At 36.3% G+C, this 21,955-nt stretch overlaps 1 long non-coding RNA gene and 3 other non-coding genes across 9 annotated transcripts in view; all 4 read right to left on the minus strand.

Annotated features, from left to right (window-relative positions):
* LOC101865285 (uncharacterized) overlaps nt 1-19,530 on the minus strand; it is a 40,330-nt gene extending 20,800 nt beyond the window's left edge. For 4 of the 6 annotated variants that reach the window (XR_012414691.1, XR_012414692.1, XR_012414694.1 and 1 more), the window contains exon 1: nt 19,087-19,530. This is a non-coding gene — a long non-coding RNA (uncharacterized lncRNA). Of the gene's footprint in view, nt 1-1,053; nt 1,083-2,243; nt 2,353-2,829; nt 3,336-19,086 lie in introns of those variants that run through there. The other 2 variants (XR_012414690.1, XR_012414689.1) reach the window with 2 other exon arrangements.
* On the minus strand, nt 14,557-14,627 carry LOC123575013 (small nucleolar RNA SNORD108). Its single transcript, XR_006700183.1, has one exon. It is a non-coding gene; the product is annotated as a small nucleolar RNA SNORD108 (small nucleolar RNA).
* LOC123574996 (small nucleolar RNA SNORD64) lies at nt 16,372-16,438 on the minus strand. Its single transcript, XR_006700167.1, has one exon. It is a non-coding gene; the product is annotated as a small nucleolar RNA SNORD64 (small nucleolar RNA).
* On the minus strand, nt 19,456-19,530 carry LOC123575014 (small nucleolar RNA SNORD107). The gene has a single exon (XR_006700184.1). It is a non-coding gene; the product is annotated as a small nucleolar RNA SNORD107 (small nucleolar RNA).
* Nucleotides 19,531-21,955: the final 2,425 nt, after the last annotated feature.

The following is a 21,955-nucleotide window of genomic DNA, read 5'->3' on the forward strand; positions in this document are numbered from 1 at the left end:
GAACTAATAAAATTTGTCTGTAAAATGATATGCAACATTCATTCTATTATGGAGAAAGAGCATGTGGATCAAAATTCCTTTTGGAGTATTTTAATAATAAAGGAGGTCAGATGTTAGCTCTCTTTCTTTTTCTTTTTTTTTTTTTTTTTGTTGTTGTTGTTGTTGTCATTTGTTTTTCTTGAGATGGAGTTTCGCTCTTGTTGCCCAGGCTGGGGTGCAATGGCGTGATCTTGGCTCACTGCAATCTTCACCTCCTGGGTTCAAGCGATTCTCCTGCCTCAGCCTCCCAAGCAGCTGGGATTATGCTACCACGCCCAGCTAATTTTGTATTTTTAGTAGAGACGGGGTTTCACCATGTTGGTCAGACTGTTCTTGAACTCCCGACCTCAAGTGACCGACCCACCCACCTCGACCTCACGCTGGGATTACAGGCAGGAGCCACCACGCCCAGCCTCTTTCCTTCCTATGTCTTGTGAAAAACGGACCTCTCCAACATTACCCACACAATGTCTTTGTATTCGGATTCCTTTACCTCTAGGTCACTTGTTCACATACAGAATTATTACCTGCAGTATACATGCATTTCTGCACAATATACATGACAACAATGCCTAAATATTTAAATGATAATAACAAAAAGAGCTCAGCCTATCTGATGAGAAAGAAATAGTAACTATACTAAAAACACAGAAGCTACAATGAAACTTTGGAGAAAATACAATTCCTAAACTGTCCTGGGCATGGTCAGACCAATGGAATCCATGGACATAACAATATTGTTCTATGCCCCTGTTTCAGGATAATTTATTACATAGCAGTATGTAACCAACCAGATCTGAATGTCAACTAGCTGCCAGAAAAAAATATCAAACTTATAAAAAACAGAATATATCAAGTCCTATCTAACCAAACCGCCCCTCTCCCAATCAAGTTAGCACTCAACTGCCCTTACAATCATATTGCCGAGGGAATGAAGAACACTTCAATGAAAGCAGTGCAACAAGTCATTCACTGATGGCAGGTACCATTCTTGAGATTAAAAACAAAGACGATAAAATGTTCCTTCTTGGAACTACCATCTCCTGACAAGGAAAAAGAAGAAACACTGTAAAGTGAGATGTATATCACTCTAATGAAACAGCTAAGGTGGCAGGTTAAGTGAATGCTCATGCTGAACTTTATTCCAGGTTATGTTACCATTTAGAAACACGTCCCATTATCAATCCTACAGTAAAGTCAACTTACAACCTCAGTAATGACTTTAATAGTTTTCAGTATCAGTATCTTTTTGTGGTTTCCATGAACTTCACCCTTTATCATATCAAAGAACTGCATGTGAAAACATTTTGTGAAAACTGTACATTTATGAAAATACGCATATTGCCGATTTTATAATTTCTAATAATTAGATGCCTGGTCATTTCTTTTATTAGTTATATTTTCATGTTGGACCATAAATAAGCAAACTAATTAAAGGTATGTGTGTGCCTGTGCACCTGTGGCAGACCAGGTTCCACTAAACAGGCCTCCATTAACAGCTGTTTCAGTACTGACGGAATGATTAAGTTAAATATTAGAAGTTGAAAGAGCCATTTCGTTATCCAAAGGCTGGAATGTCACAAAAGCCCACCAAATTTTGCCTAGGCCTCTCTTGAACCTTAAAGCATGATTAAACAAGTTTTATTGGGGGTCTGAAGAAACTCTCTAGGCCTCCACGAGTAAGTTTACTGGGGGTATGAAGGAACTCCCCAAACCTTCATGATTTAGTAGGAGACAAGATAAGGGTAATCACCTCAGCACCTGGACCCATTTAGATTACATAAATTTACTGAGGCTCCAGAGGAAGGTCTCTAAGACTCAGACCTTAGTTATAGATCACTTATGTCTTTAGATACACACTTACACATGCACGTATAGCTTAGAAGGTATTTAAGCTCTGAAAAACTTTGTAATTTTGAATTGGTGTGGTGACAATTTCCAGACCTTCTTCCTGTAACTAGCTCTAACTCTTCCTCCCCTGTTCATCTGCATCTCATTATTGGACCATGAGAAATAGCAGCCCGACCCTCAGTTTGGTCTGGGAACCAAACTATATCTTCACTTTGATAAAATATATTTTAACGACTAACTCATTTGATAATTCCAAGGTGGCCAGGAAATATACTTGTACCAGTATTATTTTCCTGAGCTTAGGCAAAACCTCACCAAAACCTCACCCTCAAATAGCACCAGAACCTTCTTACCTATGTTTGCAGTTAAATTGTAAATTAAGGGACTCCGTAAGAAAGGGATGTTCCTGATGATTCCATTTGCAGGTTAGCTGCAAATAAGTTTTGCACTCATCCTGATTGCCTAAGAAAAACAGTAGCCAATACAGAAACATTTAGATACAAATCAGGCACCAGAACATACCCATTAGGATAATTTTAGGCTAGCCTAGTGAATAGAGAAAATCAAGTTCAACCGGCAACCATTTCACTTTCTCACCAACTTTAAACCACACCTTTTAGAAAGATGCAGAGAATATTTAAAATTTTCCCCTGCTAATTCTGAATGATCTATAAATCCCCAAAGGCCTACTTTAAATCCATCAAAGAATCAACCACTTTAAAAGGAAGGAAGCAATCTGTTTTCAGTTTATACCAAATTATGAAGGATAACTTCCAACATATCCCAAGAGACACCTCCTCCAACATCTTGATCTAGTTGGTACCCAAAACTATAGCATTGTCACCACTATTAAAATGTACTTTCCTTATAGAATGTTTCAGTTACTATTTCCTTTCACTCATCTGTTTCTCAACAGAAATTTCACTGTTTGACACCTACCTCAAATTCCATCTTCTGCTTCTTTCCTTAGGTAATCCAATACTCCGTTTCATGGTAGTTGCTGCATTAATGTCTAAATCACATGCTCTTTGTGAGATCAATCAAAAATCATTCATAATGCTGTTGAGAACAAGAAGTTGAATACAGCAGCCCATTGTTCCTAGGATGTTGAATGTCAAGGATGAAGACAGGCACGAAGTGGTTGTCTCTAAAATTTCCTTTTGTTTCAATGTTCATTTTGAAATAGCTTTTGAAAATTTCAGATACAGAAAGTAGAAGTAGTCCTTCTATTCTCCATTCACTACACAGGACTGTTAAAACTTTGTCATGTCCCTCCAAACAATTTTCATGTGAATCATATTCTTTCTAGATTTTTGTCATGTAGTAATATACAAATATGTACATATACAATCTTTTGATTTTAACTGTGTTACAATTTCAAACAGTATATTTAAATAATCACCATTACCACAACACTGAAGTATTAAATGTCAGAACGACAAGCCCCACATATAATTCATATTTTTATAATTAACCATTAATATTTCAGTTAGAAAAACTAGAGACATACGCACAGACCTCTGTAAACAGCTAGTTGTTCATTGAAAAATGATATAAAATATCAATTTAGGACTACAAAACATATTCCATACAGAAATTTTTTAGTGTTAGAATTACATTCATGTTAAAGAAGCTATAATCATTGCAATCTTTGATTTACTGACAGATACCTCAGTTATGATTTTATAGCCAACCTGTACTTGGTAAATTTTCAAGAATTGGAATAGATAAAACCCCAGTAGCCAGCTATAACATTTCAAAACTTTTACATAGTATCAATTTGATTGTCATTGCCAAACTGCTGCTTAAAAAGACATACAATTTAAACTTTTGATCAATACTGGATGGAATCTTTATAAAAATTTTCCTAATTTACACTGTAAGTAAACTTGAAATCTCTGATTATCACATATCTGAGTTTTTAAAAGCTATCAAAAAGTAAAAAATATTCACAACCACAGTTTTTCTATACTCATACAAATGTGAAAAGAGGTTAGAGAATAAAATGTTTACAGACCTGCTTATTATTTAACGAATAATCACCATACATTTAGATGTAACACTAAGTGGAATTCTAGAAATATCTGCAAGCTTAGAAATAAAACACTAGTTCCACAATTTTTTTTAATTTTTTTTTTTTTTTTTTTTGATACAGAGTTTTGCTCTTGTTGCCAAGGCTGGCGTGCAATGGTGCAATCTCGGCTCACTGCAACCTCCAGGGTTCAAGCAATTCTCCTGTCTCAGCCTCCCAAGTAGCTGGGATTACAGGGACCAACCACCATGCCCACCTAATATTTGTAGTTTTAGTAGAGACGGGGGTTCACCATGTTGGCCAGGCTGGTCTCAAACTCCTGACCTCAGGTGATCGACCGCCTCAGCCTCCCAAAGTGCTGGGGTTACAGGCATGAGCCACCATGCCCAGCCACTAGTTCCACAATTTTTTAAATGAAAATAAAACACAAAGCAGTACATGAGTGAAAGATTAATACCCTTGAAATAGATCTATGCCACTAAATTAAATTTAGACATGCACGTGAATACTTATGATATACATGGATATGCATTTAAATAAATTTGCAGAGTACAAATAACAAAAGAACAATTACTTAAATAATCTTCTAACACTCAATATATCTATCTAATTTACAATGACCATTCCCTTCTCATATCTTCCTCTATCTTTCTAAAGATAAAATATCCAGGGGGTTTTGTTTCTTTGTTTCGTATCAGTATACGATGCACAAAAAACCCACAATGGTTATTTTTCTTATACAAGAGACCTTAATGTTTAAAAGATACGGAGGAAATCTATTGCTCTGTCTCAGAACACACAAACATCAAAATGTTACACAGTCCTAAGAGGCCAATTATTGATTACCTATTGTACTACTGAAAACTTAAAGGAGTCAATTTATGATATTTTACAATGAAATATTTACACATTTATACTCTGTTGAGACTCCATGCATCTAGCAAACCTAGATCTTTAGAAAATGTCATTTTTATCTGTTAAAGTGTTTTTTGAATGTTGTCATGCAGTCCAAGTAAATACAAAACTGTGTAATTCAAAGAGGTAGAAGAAATTTTTCCTTATAAAAGACATTTCCTACAATGACTATAAAAGTATATTTATATAATGCCCTATCAACAATGTAACTACAAAATTAAGACTGAAGTTTTTAATATATAATAGAAGCACTAAACAATGGTTAAATATATTTTCTTTCTGATTATAATTTAAAGTTGAAAATACACATTCTTTTAACTTATTCCTTACACTAACCCAATAAAGGTTAGATACCAAAATATGTATAGGTCAAGAAGCCCAAAATTTTATCAAGTTCACTGCCAAGACATTTGCAAAACACAATGAAACCATGAAATTTTACAATGACTTATTTACAAAATTATACTTTATGAGACTCTATACACCTAGAAAGACTAGATGTTAAAAATTTAAAAATTTTATCTATTATTTACAAAGTTGTCTTGAATATTGTCATGCAACCAAGGGAACACATACAGAATTTTGTATAGTTCCTAGAGGTAGTAGAAAATCTCTTTAATGAAGTCATTTATATCTTGAATATTAACAGGAAATAAAAATTATGATATCAGGAAGTATATCTAGAAAGATCAAATGCATTTACATGACATTTAATCTAAGTTTTTTTAAAATATGCAATTCGTATCTGATATAATGGTAAGCTATATAATAACAGGTAAAATGCAGAGTCTCGTGTCATTTCCTCCTTCTAATATCCAAATTAAAACATGATAAATTTTGTTTAGCTCCAAAACCCTGTGTATCAATAATCAATTTCATTGCCAAGTTAACTGCAAAAGACAACAGTACTAACAAATTTACAACAAGATACTTTTAAAAATCATACTTCGTGAGACTCTCTAAACATCTAGAAATACTAGATGTTTAAAATTAAATATTTCATTTACTGATTATTTAATAAATTGTATTGGTTATTGCCATGCCACTAATGAACACAGAATCATATAATTTAAAGATTCTATAGTATGTGCTTAAGAAAAATGAATTGCATCATGAACCTCAGTACATCAAGGATAGTAAGATATACCTTTCCCCCTTTTTTTTTTCTTTGAGAGGGAGTCTCGCTCTGTTGCCCAGGCTGGAGTGTGCAGTGGCACGATCTTGGCTCACTGCAACATCTGCCTCCTGGGTTCAAGCTATTCTTCTGCCTCGGCCTCCCGAGTAGCTGGGATTACAGGTGTGCACCACCACGCCCAGCTAATTTTTGTATTTTTAGTAGAGATGGGGTTTCACCATATTGGCCAAGCTGGTTTCGAACTCCTGACCTGGTGTTCCACCCTCCTTGGCCTTCCAAAGTTCTGGGATTACAGGCGTGAGCGTCCGCATCCCGTCAAGAGATACCTTTCAATACAGAGGTTATTTTTACATGAAACTGACCCAAACAATAAAAATTAATTTTTACTTTTAAATAAAAATGTGGTGGAGGGAACCAGTCTCCCTCTCTAACACAACAGCATATATACATTTAATATATAAGGTTAAATATGTGCAAGTAACAATCCCAGCAACACAATGAAGACTACACAAAGGGGAAAGAACAATCTATCATCAAAAGAAAAATGTCTCTATCCTTTTTATCAACCAACTATATATTTACAAAGTTGAAATGTTATAGAACAACTATGATAAACACAGCTATTTAATAGTAAACCCAAGAGAGCCACCCACACAGAGCTCTTAAAATCATTTGCAGGGTTAAGCATAGTTTAAAAAAGTGATGTCTGCAATATATGCACATCCACACTGTCTATAAAACAAAATAACTAAAGATTTTACAGTTGTCTAGCAATATCCATGGAGGATTTGTACCTGTACCTTGCCCCCATACCAAAATCAGCGCATACTCAACTCCCTCAGCTCTTCAGAACCCATGGTTATGAAAAGGAGGTGCTCTGTTTACTCGGGTTTCAGATTCTGCCAATGCTGTACTTTCCAGATGCATTTGCTTGCAGAAGCAAAACCCGCAGACTCACGGGGGGGCTGACATGACAACTGCACATCACAGAGATGAGATGAAATGACAAAGTACCCAACACACCTCTCCACGCGAATCAGGAAGCTAATGCCTATATTCATAAAAAGACCTCTGACTTTTTAATATATACCAGCAATGTCTATATATTAACATGGAAAGAATAGGTATTTTAAAGATATAACCTGACTGTACACACAGCAATCTAAACTACCATACAGGTTTGGTATGCCATTTCACTTCAACAAACATAAACAACTTCTGCCCTATAGTTTTAAGTAAAATATATCCACCAAATATAACAAATTTCTGTACATCTATAAATTCTGCACATATTAAACATGGACACAACTAACAATTGAATAAACCTCCACATACACACCAATTTAAAAAAAACATAAAGGTTAGCACTTCTATTGAAAAAAGATTGTTTTCACCATATTTTAACATTCATATATTCTGTATGTTCATATATGTGCATGGTGGGTGTTTCTATATACCTAGGAAATTCGATGTTACTCAAGACGCTTATCTATTATTCACACAGCAGTCAAATGGTATCCAGCTCTATCCAGGCACCCAACAGTCCAATAAACACAGGAAGGGACAAGCCACCAATTAGGTTGGAATAAGAAAAAATAATATAAAAATGTACATTTTTATATCAAAATTTTTTTAGACAAAGACAGTCTCATTTTTTTAAAACTCCAGAACCCAAAACAAAACCAAGAAAACCCTCAAAATCAAACCTCACAAGCACACAAAGATGCTAACTCTATTGGCAAATGATGATTCTACTTTTGAATAAAAATATATTTCCAAAAATATGGCAGAACTTGAATATTCAAAAATGTTGTTTTATCTTCTATATACAATTATATATTCTGCATCAATCAAATAAATCCCACATAAACATGGCATAGCAATTCTACTGATCAAACTAAAGTGTTTTGCCCTTGTCTAGTGGTTTACTGGTCACGATAAATGCCTATTAGTAATCTGTATGCAGATGCTAAAAAGCAAAAGGTAACATTTGTCTACTACGTATTTAGCAGCCATACAATAGCTCTGGCAACTTAAGAATATTTCTACTCTATGACAAAAAATGTTGTTTACACAGTGATATGTATGCGTATATATAGACCCGCATACACACAAATACACATGTCAGTAATTCCTACAAATCAAAGACTAAACAATTAAAGCAAAACAATTATATATTTTGACTGTTTTATACACATGTAACAAAATTCCCCTCCAGCTGCTCAATTATTTACACGCATAAGTGATCTGCCTATGTGAGGGAGGGAACAAAAGCTTTCACTATGTGTGTGTGTGTGTATAGATTTGTGTGTGTTTACGTGTGTGTATATGTATTTAGAAACATGCAGACATAATAGCCTCTATGCTTTCCAAAACATATAACCATGTATATTGTATATACATAAGTGTTCCACTGATCACCTCATGACCTAATGAACTCAGGTTTCACATCCCATTGCTAGTATCCCCATAAAAACTTATAAAATGCCTCTACAGATAGAAACATTTTAAATCAAAAACAACTCACTATTGATGAAAGTCACATTTTTTTTGGCAAATGAGAACTTTTCTAACCTATGCTATTTAACTCATGTGGCAATTTTTCTGTTATATAAGAAACTGCATATACACATCTGAAAACCATAAACAAAGGCAGACCAACACTTATGACATTTCCACCATGTTGCATCTGTCAGAAAAACACTGTCACATATATATTTATATTGAGATATATAATATTATACTAGAAATTATAAGATATAATTCTTATTATATCTACCACAACCTAAAACTTAAGCCCAATGATCCAATGAACAGTTTGCTTTTTGCAAGCAAAACTGGTTCTATCCCATATGAATTAAAAATGACATCTATACACTTAGAAAATTAGATGTTAGAAATATTTAGCATATCCACCAGCAATGAACTAATGTTCCGAGAGGTGATTTAACACTCCCACTAGCAAAAGGAAAGTAGTCTACCTGTCCACAATGTAATGTTAACACATACATAAGACCACCACCATCTTTCACGTGGATTTAAGTCTGGAGGCCCTGCAACATATGCTCATATGCACACAGGGCTCCAACATCCCACCCTCTTATCTCCTAAATCCACATCTAACATTTGCCTAATACTAACAAAGCCATCTAAGAGTCTAGACACTCCTATCAGTAACCAATGACATCACTGTATAACAACTTAATGTCCCCCAAAATGCAAAGTATCAGCCATCTCTGTGCTGGTAAAGTTTCAGTAATACAATCCTGTTGGTTATATAAACAAAGTAATACAAAACCCACCCAACCCTTAAAATATAAGTGTTCTAGAGGCTGGCCTTTTCTTCAATTCCATCATGAAAAGAAAATCTTATACCATGCAAATTTTAACAGAAAGACCACTGACAAAATAACATCTACATCCATGATTTTATACATAGAGCAGCATTAATAAAACTTCTTAGTTAGAAGTTGTATACATTAAGTTCACCCAGAAAAACATCCATAGAATAAACCAAAATAAAAGGAATTTTAATGTACATCACTCAGAGGTACTCTAATAATTATATCTCTACAATCATTTCTTAAAATGTTTCCATATACTTGAGCAAACTAATTGTTAGCAATATCTACATACCAAGAAAATGTCATTAAACAATTATTTAGAAACTTCATACACTGTATCCTCAAATGCACATAAACAAAATGCCTTTTTTTAAATTAACACTTCCCATGTCATTTTCTATTACCCTTATGCACTCAAAAAGTGAATACAGAATTGTATTTATCTTTAAAAGGTGACCTGAGAATTCCTTTCTAACAACTGTTCTAGAATAAAATTCTACCAAATACATTTTTAGAAGCTTCCCTAGGAAACGAGCTATTTAGCCACAGCAACTACATTAACAAGCTTAATAGATTCATGTTCAAAATCTAAGTGTTTGCTTTTAACTAGTTACATTCCAAGATTATGCAAAAAAATACAACTATTACGCATTTAATTTCATTGTCTGGCTTACCTAAGGCACAATGAACAATTCATACACATTTATCAATGTGTATCTTATATTTTCATTTCAATACTATTATCCAAACAGAATTTTCTCACATATTTAAACAAACTCATAAGGTAAATATGTCCAGGAAAAAAAGTTTATATAATTTGAATATTTGCAGCTCTTTCACAATGCTAGCAGGAGTTGGGGAATGACGTCCTTATTGCATGTGCACGCAAGTATATCATGTGCAGGGCTTTTACTGGTAAACCTTCCAAAGGCAAGCAGACTCTCCACAGCAAAAAAAAAAAAAAAATTCTCAGTTGATGAAGTTCAGGCAAGTATCAATCCATATTTCTTTCTTCCAAGGTTTTCCAGCTGATGAGGCATCTAGCTGAATTCAACAAATGTTATCCTTCCCCTTCTATCCATATATTCCTGCAGGGTTGGCTTGTCATCTTGAGTTTGTACAGACTAGACAATATATTTCAAGTTTTATATATCTGAAATGTTTTTCAATTCAGTAGACAATTCTTTATGCACCTGCCAAGCCAAGAATCTGGAGTGAGAGTTGTTCTGATGCTGTAAGGAGCAGGCAAATAGAGTAGATCTGGACCACGTCTCTACAGTGGACTCTGGTCAAAGACCCTTTAAAGCAGACATCTCCAAGGGGCTTTAGACTTCCACTGCAGTCTAGAAATAAAAGTTCTCCAGAAGTTCCAAAAAGATCTCTAAACTACAATTTTCTCAATGCTGGGGTAGTCACTCAGACTACTCACTCCTGCTTATACATTTCAATGAAAAAATGGTTCACAAATCTACCCTATATCATACGTTGTAATCAGTGTTTCTTGCTGCAAAAAATTTCTGAAAATTTTTAAGGATGAGAGGATTAGTGAGGGAATGCCACAAAATATACTAATCCAAATGTTTGGTGTCCAGAAGTGGGCGGTTTCCAGTGTTTTCTGTGGCAAAAGATGTTCTACATATTATAAACGTATGCAATCTTTGTCCTCTTCCTTGATTATTGCTCATTTCCAAAAGTCTTGAAACATGACAACTGCTTATTTATCAAGAAAATCTGATGAGGTTTGTCTTTTTTCCCCACATCAGCTCTGCCAGATAGATGAATTAAAGAATCTGAGGTTAGAAGCAAGGGGAGCAGTTGAAAGTATGTGAATACAGTTAAGATGACAAAGCTCTCAGATGGAAGAGTAACTCCAGGTCAGTTATCTAATGGGGTGAACAGTATCTTTTGTACAGTAAGTTTCTAAAGGAAATAATCCTGGTCCATCTTTTTTAAGCTGCAATTTAGCCCATGAATGAAAGCTGTTTCCTTGCCCCTTAGCTGGCATCTCCTTTATTCGACTCTTCAGAATTGACAGTCAAATGTATCACAGAGATCTTAAAAAGATGTTTCTGAATGTAAATGAGTTTGAAGTATTTCACAAATTTACTTTCTCCTTATTTTCTTGTTCAATGATCTGTTCATGATTTGTCCATTTTCAAAACAATTTTCCAAGACTTTTTGTTTACTTTGAGCTGTAGATCGTATTTATGTACACTACAGGAATCAACAGAGTAAATAACCAATATATTTTGCCAACCCAAATACAATAGATGCATTTTCATTTATTTTTATGTTGTCAACTAATCTTAACACGCTAACAAGTACACCCTCTTATCCTCTCCAACAGCAATCTCCTCTTGATTTCCAACAGGTTTGCTCAAAGGACAAGTTCATGTGAACACATGCTTCTTTTTTTAACCTGGAATATTCATTCTCCAGTGAGCTAGCCTGAAGCAGGTGGAGGCATCCAATAAAATACAATCTTAAGGAACCACCTTTTCTATTTTTAATAAACCCCCAACCAGACATCTGGCAATGTCTTAGTAACCTCTCTACCTGATGAAAGAGACAACTTTAATTTAAAGCAAGACAGTATGTCCCAATTCCCTACTCTCAGCTATGTGGTACAATGAAATGCCCTTGTTCTTGATCTAAACCCTAACAAAGAATGGAGAAAAAAAATCAAGGGGAAACTGACAGCCATACTTTGCCTGTACTCTACTAGAAGGCAAGTTTGTTATACTTTCTTCATTCATGTATTAACTCTACCAATGACTGTGGTAACAACATACCAATGAAATAAAAATTGACTATCCATCAAACACATACTAGATGCTAATTATTATGCTAGGCCTTGAAGACAAAGCAGTAAAAAGTATAGTCAAGGCATCTGATAAACCATTAATGCTTCTTTCTCCTTAAACAGGAAAAATATCCAAAAAGTCAGTCTATTTAGCCTTTTGGAACCATATTTTCAAATTCTGCTACATACTCATCTTAGACAAATGAAAAGCATTCTTTCAGTAAGTCAAAGCTTTTACAGAAGGTATCATCATTGTGACTTTAACAATTTCTAAGAGATGGATTTTTTTGTTTTTGTTGCTACTTGACATCATTGCCTACGGCTGTAATCCACTCAGTAGATAAAACACCCAGTCTACCTAAAATGTGAAACCACCATGTCCAGCCACGCTCACTGGAGTTACACGTTATACAATTGACATTAAAACAGAAAGTACAATGTCCCAAATTTGTTGCCACCCTCCAAAATAATTTCAATAATTCCTAGGCCATATATATTTTTAAATCCTCTATAATTTCTTCTCATTTTGTTCAGTCCAACCCAAAGAAATCTGCTTGTTTGAAGTCTGGGTTTCTTGTTCAGTTGCTGTATCACAGAAAATGACTCTGATTTCACCTGAATATATCCATATTCTTCACCACTTCCAAACCTGGAGGAGTCTCAACTAAAGTGGCTAATTTTACCGTTTTAAAGTAGAAGAGAACAGTCTATTCCCAAAGAGAACCATCACTGGAAAACAGTACTAAATATCAAAAAACAACTATAGCCACTGGAATGCCAACCTGTATGTTGAAATTTCCAAACCCAACATATGTAAATCCACCAGAAGTAGATGCTTAAAATCAAATAAACAATTAATAAAAGAAGTTATGAAGAGTTCAGTAATTAACATTAAGCGCAAACAGAACTACCTTTCCTTCCTCCAAAAGGGTAGGTATTAGGCAGAAATTACCACACTATATTCACTGAGATTATAACTGCTCTTAAAATGTCATTTTTTTAAACTACTGTTTTCTGGAATTCTTGTTTTCTTTTATCCAAAGGGAATTTATATGGACTGAATTTACTCAAATTTAATTTAGATTTGAAAGGGTATAGCTGATACACTGCTATATTATCAGATAATTTAAGGAAAATTATCAAATAAGCTTGTTTCCTCCTATGAGGTAGGTAATTTAAATTTATGTTAGAAATGTATTACTGTAAGTGATCTATCTCTATATTCCCAGGAAATTAAGTGTTTATATCCTCCCATGCATTTGAACACACTGGCTACTAACAGTCACGCCTACTAGTAACAACCTTGCAAGAAAAAAAATATAGCATTCTACACTGATTTACATTATTACATAAGACAACTTTCTCTCAAGATTCCCTGGTCATGATCACATTTAAAAATATGTGGTAACAAGATATATCATTTTTTTCCCATTATCAGTGTACATTAAAAAACATATAATAGCACTGTATAAGTGTGGTTCCTAGATCTCCAGCATCTAGGAACTTGATAAAAATCAACTTTTCATACTTATACCTAATAAGCCAGAAACACTAAGGTCAGGACCCAGAAAACTGGGTTTAAAAAGCCCTCAGGTGATTCTTATCCACACTAAATTTAAACAAATCACTGACTAACCAAAGCTATCTAGAAATATAGTCCTTTATTGATTCTAATAATTTAGCAAGAACAGATATTTAATCAGCACACTTCGCTACTTAAAACAATCTCAGTAAAAGACAATATTACCTATTTATGGTAATCTCAAGAAAAGGTATAGAAGCTAACATGGGAAAGGTAGCCGACATTCTTTCTCTGAAGTAAAACAGAAACTTCCATGTAAATGATAATTCTGACTCCTGACAGACACCCCCTCTTGTCCCACAATTCAACCCGTGCAAGTTTTCATTATTTCCAACAAATGAAACAATCGTAACATTACTCTCAATTTACCTGTCTCCCTTCATACAACTCAAGAACATGTTCCAACCACATTAAAATTTGCTTACTGGCCAGGCGTGGTGGCTCACACCTGTAATCCCAGCACTTTGTGAGGCCGAGGCAGGCAGATCACCTGAGGTCAGGAGTTCCAAGACCAGCCTGGCCAATGTAGTGAAACACTGTCTCTATTAATTAAAAACAAACAAACAAACAAAAAAAACTAGCCAGGCGTGGTGGCAATCGCCTGTAATCCCAGCTCCTCGGGAGGCGGAGGCAAGAGAATTGCTTGAACTTGGGAGTCGGAGGTTGCAGTGAGCCGAGACTGAGCCACTGCACTCCAGCCGGGGTGACACAGTGGGACTCCATCCCAAAAAAATAAAATTTTGTTTGCTTATTTGTTTTTCTCCTAGTACTCATTAATGCGATTTGCCATCTATTGCTAACTCATTCCTTCCACTACTCTCAGCAAATTACTTTGATTATGAATTAGCATGGCTGGACCCCAGGCTCTCTTTGCAGGAATGGAAAGTGTCATCCAATTTAAGAAATAATGATTCTCATCATTAAGCCAACCCTCCTCCTACTACTACACCAACACACACACACACACACACACACACACACACACACACGTACGTCATCTCTTCCAGAGATTATTTTCAGGAGATTTATTTTAAGCCATCTGTGAAGTATCACCCCACAAATGAGGTTGTTTGGATGGGCTAGGCCAGCAACTACCACTGCATTCTCCAGGTTGCAGCAAACATCTAAAGGTAAAAGACTGCTGTCAACACTATACCTCAACAGACCTGGCACTAATTCCCTATTTTTCTCACTTAACTGCTTATTTCTAATCTAATTCAGTTAGTAGGAAGGGAAAAACTCATTTTTCTCAATTCAACCAACATATCCCTAACTGCCTGGATCAGGAACACTAACAGAACCAAACAAATCTGAGAGGTTATAAATACACTAACATTTCTACCAGAAGAACAGAGATTCAATGGCAAGAACTAGAAAATAACCTATCTCACTTTCAAAAGAATGTTCATTTCTCTGAACCCCAACAGCTTTTCACTATAAACCAGTCATTTGTCATGTGACAAATGACAGTATCAACACTCACATCATTAATATGTACATATGTATACACAAACACATAACACATACAGAATTTATCAACTAAGAAAAAAACTAGAGAATAAGATCTTGCTATATTCAATGTTCATGGTATATTTAATACAGGCTTCTCTAAATTACCTTTTTATTCACCATTCTTCCTTCATAATATTACAGGCAAAACAAAAGCACCTACTCATAGAATGTCAATCACAGATAGCAAAAGACCCATCAATCATACAAGCAAAAGTAGAGTATAGAATAATGTGAAATTAGAGATGTGATTCAAAAATGGCATGGTATTTAGCAATCATTTAATCTCCGTGGGGCTCAGCATCAAAAACTATATAATGCCAATTTCATCCCCTTAACTGAATCTAAGAGTCAAAACTAAATCTCCATCTATGTCTTGTAAAGATACAGCAAATGGTCAACTTAATTAAAAGTAGAATTAAATTAATCCCTGTAAATGTAACTTAAGCATTCTGCTAAATATATAAATTAAGTCTCCTCTCAAACCAAAGCAATGTCTCAGCCACAAACTAGCAATTTCTCAATTATATGCTAAATGGAGAAGCTGCCTCAGTGACAGAAACATACTCATGAAACTTTCATACAAGGTTGGAACCAGGTGATGCAAGCAATAGGGTTAAAAAAAAAAAAAAAAAAAAAAAAGAGCACAGGAGCTCCCAGGTACTTATTCTCTTGAAGTGATCACTTGAAATGCATAGTACAAATAAGCAAAGGTGTGGCTGCATGCATGGCTTGCACATGCAATCCCAGCACTTTGGGAGGGTGAGGCGGGTGGATCACTTAGAGAACAGCCTGGCAAACATGGCAAAGCCTGTCTCCACAAAAACATACAAAAATTAGCTGGGCATGTTGGCACATGCTTGTAATCGCAGCTACTCTGGAGGCTGAGACAAGAAGTGCCTGAACGCAAGAGGCGGAGGTTGCAGTGAGCCAAGATCACGCCAAAGATGAGACATACCAATGCAGTGAACATAGAACACACTACAAAAGATTAACTGTACTAAAGGATCTAGAACCAACTTCCCTCTATTGCACTGGAAAAACCTATGACACGCCACTCTCCTTAACCTGTATTGATAGGAAAAAACATGTGAAATTTAGAGTCTAAGAATTTGTGTTTTGAGTATTTGTGTCCTGAGTCCTTAGACTGATACTAAGGCTGGACTTCAGAGTAATCACATTGAGCTTTACTTCATCATGCTCAGTAAACACAGCTCATCACAAATCCAGCCCAGGTCTTTCCCAATGTCTTTCCTATCAACTAGTAAAATTATGTTTAAAAAAAAAAAAAATTCCCTGCAGACAGTGTATCTCTACCCATAAGGACAGTCCCTGGCCTGGAAGAATAAATAAGAGTTTTATGTGACAATGGATATAAAACAACAGTAACAACAACAGTATCATTCAAAACCCACAGAAATAAGGGGAATTATGAAGAAAAAGACACACACAGCAATCTACGTGAAGGAAACACACACACACACACACACACACAGAGCAATCCACATGAAGGAAACAAACACACACACACACACACACACACAGAGCAATCTGCCAGTAGGGTCTCACAGAGCTAAATATAGTAATTATTTCCACTAGCAAATTGTCCAAAGAACTGAAACGGAAATATCCTAATGCCACCACAAATAACTATCAACAACTTGCTATTCTCCCCAATAATTAAATGTAAACCAATTTTAGGACTAGAGTACACTGAAAATATGCATCAAAATATTTCAGAGTTAAGTGTAAACAAATAGTATAGAAAGATAAACAAATAAAATCAAGGCTGGCACAACATATGAAATACAAAGTCCAACGAAAGGATTCTGAAGGAGGTCTAAACTAACTATAACTTCTCTGACAAGAAACCAAAGTAGCACAGCAACACAATCCAAATTTTCTCATGACAACCCACAGTATTCCTGATACATATTTCCTAAACATGAAATCATTAGATTTCAGGAACTGTATCATTTCAACTCAATTTTTGCTACCGAAGAACAAATGATATAACATAAAATGAACACATCTATACAAACAAGACATCCAAAAGATGAGAAACAGTCCAAAAAATTCAGATGTACAACCTAACTCTCAAGGTCACTGTATTCTCATTAGTTCAACAGAAAATGATTCACATGAACTAAACATCAAGTTCAAACATGAGGCTCCTCCTTGAACCTTGGGCACTTAGTGTGGACCTTGCTTTTTAAGTTGAATCAGCTCAGCAAAGTAAATTAACCCAGCCAAGCTTTTCCTACCAATCATTTCTACGCTGCATTAGTTCTTAAAACTCATGGGCAAGCAGGCCTTGTAAAAAAGGATTCCAATGACTCACATAGATGACGCTGAAAGTGGAAGAGCTAGAAGAACTGTTTCTCCATGTCTGCAACCCCCTTTCGATTGTACAACCACCTCATCCCTTTATCAACATATACTTCTACACTATTCCCCACCTCTTTACTTTCTACTGGCTTAATAAATACATCCTTTGAACTTGATATCTTATTTTTTTTTCCCCAGACGGAGTCTCACTCTGTCACCCAGGCTGGAGTGCAGTGGCACGGTCTTGGCTCACTGCAACCTCTGCCACCTGAGTTCAAGTGATTCTCCTGCCTCAGCCTCCTGAGTAGCTGGGATTATGAGCACACACCACCAAGCTCGGGTACTTTTTGTATTTTTGAGACAGGGTATTGCTTTGTTGGCCAGGCTGGTCTCAAACTCCTGATGTCAGGTGATCCGCCCACCTCAGCCTCCCAAAATGCTGGGATTACAGGCTTGAGCCACCACACCTGGTCTCAAATATTTATATAGAATTAAGTGTTCCCCATCTCACCATGCAAGAGAGGACTTCTCACTCCTGTAAACTCAAATAGCACTTGCTGATTTCTATTTTTTTTTCCTTGAGATGGAGTCTCACCTCTGTCACCTAAGCTGGAGTGCCAGTGGCATGATCTCGGCTCACTGCAACCTCCGCCTCCTGGGTTCAAGCAATTCTCCTGCCTTAGCCTCTGGAGTAGCTGGGATTATAGGCACCTGCCACCACGCCAGACTAATTTTCGTATTTTTAGTAGAGTGTTTTGTCATGTTGGCCAGACTGGGCTCGAACTCCTGACCTCAGGTGATCCACCTGCCTCATCCTCCCAAAGTGCTGGGATTACAGGCGTTTTAACCACCACCACCAAATAACCCCAAAACCATACCCAAAAATACACTGTAAATATCATCGCAAGGTACTAAACAAGTGCTGGTAAACACTAAATGACTCAAATGACCTCTATCTGGGAATGGTTGACTATTTCATGGGTGTAAATGTATGGAGTCAGATATCAGATGGGCCAAGATTCTGATCAGATATTCTGTCATAAGGAAGTAACTAGGAAATAGCTAAAAACTTGTTTTCTAACTTAAGAAAAAAATTAGTACCTGGCACAATGGTTCACACCTACAATACCAGCTGAGGCAAGAGGATGGCATGAGGCCAGGAGTTCAAGATCAGCCTAAGCAACATAGTGAGATCCCAGCTCTAAAAACATTAGAAAATTAAAATTAGCCAGGCATGTTGACACGTGACTGTAGTCCCAGCTACTCTGGAGGGTAAGGTGAAAGGATCGTTTGAGCTCAGGTGTTCAAGGCTGCAGTGACTTATGTTAATGCCACTGAACTCCAGCCTGGGCTGTGAGATACTGTCTCACTTTACAAATATTAGCAATGCTGCCTCATTCATTCACTTAATATTTCTTCAACATCTGTTGTGTGATGGGCTCTGTGCAAGTCGATCAACTGCACACAGCTGAAGAAAAAAACACATAAACAAAATCAACTGTTCTAAAATACCAACAGTATTCATTTAAAGGCATGTACTATACTCACTGTGTTCCACAATATATGCTCCATAAATATAATTCCTCCTCTTTTCTGGACATCACTTAGAACCCTAGAACTCTGGCGCTTTTTTTTTTTAATCCGAGAGGTGGTAGTCTCATTTTCACACATCCTTGTTTCCATCTCAACAAGTGCCTGTGCCTTCTGTGGTCCAAGGATAAGTTTCCTTTTAGCTTTCAACAACGTACAACATGTAGGAAAAAAAAGGAATTCAGAATATCTATACAAATAAAAAAGAGTATCTGAGCAACTAGCAAAGTGCAATACTACATCTGCCATTTTTAAGTATTCAAAGTTTTCACAACACTTTCTGCAGAAAATCTTGAAATCGAAAAGTCTAATGAGGCACACTGACTGGATTTCAGAGTGTCATTTTTAAGCTCAAATTTTGAAATCATTATGTTCAGACAAGGTCCTGTGTCATCATGAACCTAGCCAAGGCCTCCGCAATATATTCTTATTTTTCTTTACAAGGTTATTTTACCTGAGCAGTTTACATTTCTGTGCTAAAAGCACTTAATATTATTTTCAGCTTCGTTGTGACACTACTGAGTAGGATCCACACTGACGACACATCAAATATTAGCGATCAGATTCTCTCTTCCTTTCAGAGGCATCAACTAAGTGGTCAAAAACTGGTATCACATGACGCTGAAAAAGTTACAACACAAATATCTTATTTCAGGCTCAGATGTCATTCTCCCACTACAAAAGTCCCATGAAAATATACCTTGCTTTATTACATAAAATTCATGTACTAAGCATTATTATGTGTATGGACAAGATGAAGAGAATTGAAATGCAAATATAAGACAGAATCAAGCAATGTATTATCGACCAGAAAACATGCATTTAAAAACTTCAACCCATGGCCGGGCACAGTGGCTCATGCCTGTAATCCCAGGACTTTGGGAAGCTGAGTCGGGTGGATCACCTGAGGTCAGGAGTTTGAGACCAACCTGGCCAACATGGTGAAACTGTCTCTACTAAAAATACAAAATTTAGCCAGCTGTGGTGGCCCACACCTGTAATCCCAGCTATTCAGGAGGCTGAGGCAGGAGAATAGCTTCAGACCAGAAGGTAGAGGCTGCAGTGAGCCAAGATCACACCAACCACTGTACTCCAGCTTGCACAACAGAGCGAGACTCTGTCTCAAAAAATAAAATTAAATAAATAAATAAATAAATAAAAACTTCAACCCATGGATTATAACTGACTACCTGCTGAAATCAGTGAAGGTAGTATCAGAGGTAAACATATCAGGTAAAGGGTGTTTTTGGTAAGCTTTGAAATGAGATCATGAAAATTCTAGTCAAGCAACACTATTTCACATAACTATCAATGTAAATCAGTTTCCACTTGTAATACTCTATTACAAGAACCTATAAAAGCAAAATACCGTATGTTAATAACAAACTTCTGAAATCTGACATCATAATTAAGGAATGAGTTCACGAAAGCAGGGAGTTCCCTAAGCAACTTTCAGAATCTTTTTAATTCCAAGCCAAGATTACCTATCATATAAAAACAGAATACCTCAAATACTTCATTACCTATTTTAAGGTAGCAAAATTTTTATCCCAAAATTCTATCTGAAATTATTCCATAACCTACAATGAAAGCATATGTCAAACATGATGTGCAACATGAATATATTTATGAAGTCACTTAATGAAATGTGTATCAGGAAATCAGAAAGTTGTTGACCAACCATGTTTTGGATGAGAAATATGTGTGTGTGTATATATATATTTTTTGTTGTTGTTGTTGTCGTTCGTTTGTTTGTTTTTGAGACGGAGTCTCACTCTGGAGTGCAGAGGCTGGAGTGCAGCGGTGCTCCAGGCTCCACGCTCCAGGCTGGAGTGCAGTGGCTCTATCTTGGCTCACTGCAAGCTCCACCTCCCACGTTCACACCATTCTCCTGCCTCAGCCTCCCGAGCAGCTGGGACTACAGGTGCCCACCACCACGCCAGCTAATTTTTTGTATTTTTTAGTAGAGATGGGGTTTAACTGTGTTAGCCAGGATGGTCTTGATCTCCTGACCTCGTGATCCGCCCGCCTTGGCCTCCCAAAGTGCTGGGATTACAGGCGTCAGCCACCACGCCCAGCCACATGTATGTATTTTAATGCAAGAATGTAGGATGATTTTTAACTAACACCAAGGATTAACTACCAAGAATGTTTTAAGACGGGTACGTTGATGTGTGTCCCTAGTGGAAACATGCAAAAGCTTAGACTAGCATTCCATAACAAAAGATTCACCATACTCAATTATACTATCTATATCCCAAGTTTTCTTCTATTATATCATCACAATCAGGATTCTCAAAAAGTCCAGGAAGCACCAAAGAAAATGTATTATCACCAAGCAAAATAACTACAAGCAGCAAGCATCTTGTGGAATCTAGAGTTCTTATAACTTACCTTTAACTCATGCAACAGGCCATATTTAATTAAAAAGGTCCTGAAAACAGGTTTTCTTCAAATATGCTGCATAATCACTCATGCCAAAATCTAAGGGCCATCCACACCAGCAAACCAATGCAAGGAGAAATGCTTCCCCTCCAAAAACAAACAAAAAAGTATAATTAGAAGTAGCTCCAGAGCAGTACAGGAAGAACTCACAGGTTGCTCTACATACTACCCCACGGTTTGTAGAGGAAAAGTATTTGTCTTTTCATCAGTCAATTTGTGTGAACTGAGGAGCTCTGTCTTCAAAGATCCAGATAAAGTACTTTGGTTGTGGCTTTGGTAAATCAAGAGGTTTAACATTTACAAATTCTGAGAACACTGATGTCACACCTGTATTATATAACTCCTAAAGCAACTAGGCTTGGCCTCTTTATTTTCCTTACCT

This window comes from Macaca fascicularis, chromosome 7, assembly GCF_037993035.2.
Source record: "Macaca fascicularis isolate 582-1 chromosome 7, T2T-MFA8v1.1".
Taxonomy (NCBI): Eukaryota; Metazoa; Chordata; class Mammalia; order Primates; family Cercopithecidae; genus Macaca; species Macaca fascicularis.